This window comes from Buceros rhinoceros, unplaced genomic scaffold (genome assembly GCF_000710305.1).
Source record: "Buceros rhinoceros silvestris isolate BGI_N320 unplaced genomic scaffold, ASM71030v1 scaffold38505, whole genome shotgun sequence".
NCBI classification, from domain to species: Eukaryota; Metazoa; Chordata; class Aves; order Bucerotiformes; family Bucerotidae; genus Buceros; species Buceros rhinoceros.
In genome coordinates, this window is record NW_010415301.1 from 9,593 (window position 1) to 11,554 (window position 1,962).

Genomic DNA, 1,962 nt, shown 5'->3' on the forward strand with positions numbered 1-1,962 from the left:
CCGACTCGTGGGAACTCCGCAGGGAATCACTGTCTTCCATTCTTTGTCTCTTCTTGACATACAGTTTTTAAGTGGCATAGTAATGCAAAGATATAGACTGTCATGAAGAATTGCAAATCACTACCCTATTTTTCCCCTGAAGGTTTTCTGAGGTGAAGAAAACTCTAGAAGTGAACATCTCTTGACTCCAGTCACTGGAGTGGTGCAGAAGAAAACAGCCGGGCAATATCCAAACATAGCAGTTTCAGTTCCCACTCAGGTTTCCACATCTAAAATCACATATGGTTAATACTGTGAAGAATGCCAGGGGACCCAGCAAAAGATGCCCAGCAGTCAGTTTTAATGTAAGGTGAGTGCTTAAGTACTCCATGCAGCTCTGGGAACCCCAGTCTTATTCCATGACTTGTTTGGAGCACTGTCAGCCTGGCCCTGGGCACAGCTGTGCGAGAGGACAGCTCCACAGCAGCCAGGGCACTGTTTGCCTTGGCAATCCCCACCTGCCCTTTATCTCACTTCTCTTGACTAACGACGTCTCTGCTCTCTGCAGCTCTGTGGTCCAACTTACAACCCACAGGCTGGTTTCTGCCCACAGGGTGATACAACCAGCCCTGCTGGTTAGGGCTATCTGCGATCGTATCAGAGCAGGCAAATGTCTCCTAATGTGCTCAGGTCCGTGAAATGCCATCTCGCCTTTGGGGGAAGTGATGGCTCCGGTCTCACCAGTCCTGGAGCAGCACTGGGCTGGGCTGGCAGCCCCTCAGAGGCTTGCAGACCCAAGATGACATTTCTGTATGCGCCCTCTGGACACACTTCAGAAATGGTCTTCCACCCACTGCACTGAAAGAGCTGGATCAGCCCGAGGCAGGTCACCTCCACTACTTTCGTTGTAACCTGCAGAAAAGGAAGCTTCTCTCCTCCTTGCATTAGTGAAGCCATGTGGCCATAAATCCCACTGCCACATCGCTCTGATTCACACACCTACAAGGCCATTTCAGCAGGGCCTTCATGTTCAAAACCCTTTGGGAAAAACACGATTCTTTTCCCCTGTCTCTTCTGACCCACTGTCTCACACCTTCCTCCTAAGCAGATCCCCCTCTCCACAGGTCCTTGATTATAAAAGGATCTGATCTCTCTTCCAAGGTCTACACCTAGAGCTGTACTTCCTATTTCAAGGTCTGAATATATTAATCTGGCCTATAACCCCTTATTTCTCCTTCTGTTTGCTGGACTATTTATCTAACGTGATGTACTATTAGAAACACTAGTAGAGAGTTTGTAAGAAAGACACAAGACAGAGCACAAGTACAATGGAAGTATCAGACACTCGAAAAATCTAATCAGGAAATATACCTTTCCATCTCTCTCTGCATAACAAATTCATTAACATGTTAAACCAGTGGCTCCCAGACTTTATTAATTAACATACCACCTTCTTGCAAGCATGATGTTTGTGGTACTATGTGCAATTTTCTCCCTTCTGTGAACAGTGTTTCAGCTTGAAACAGGGCAAGCTTGTATTTCGGATGAGTACAATAAATGCTTCAGGAAACTAATAATTTCCATAATAACTTGGGGCAGCCAGCAAACAGAAGTTATGTCCTTTGAGGAATGTTGCGGGATCTATGTTTTTTTGACATGTAACAAAAGCATAACCCCTGGAAAATGTTAATAGAGAACCATAATTGAAGAAAGCAAAGAGAGAGAGCCTGACAGAAACCCAGAGCCAAACCGAGATGTCCCAGAATAGACAGAGGGCTGGTCACCAGGCACTTGGCCCGTGGGCTAGGATTTGTGGATTTGGGTCTCTAACCCAAAACAAGAGAAGTGTCCTTCCTCCCCTGCTTGTTGAGGGCTCTGCTTTGGGCTTTGCCTCCAGTGTTGACCCGAGAAACCTCCTGACCAGAGAAGCTGTGGCTGTCCCATCACGGGCAGAGTTCAAGGCCAGGCTGGACAGGGCATTGA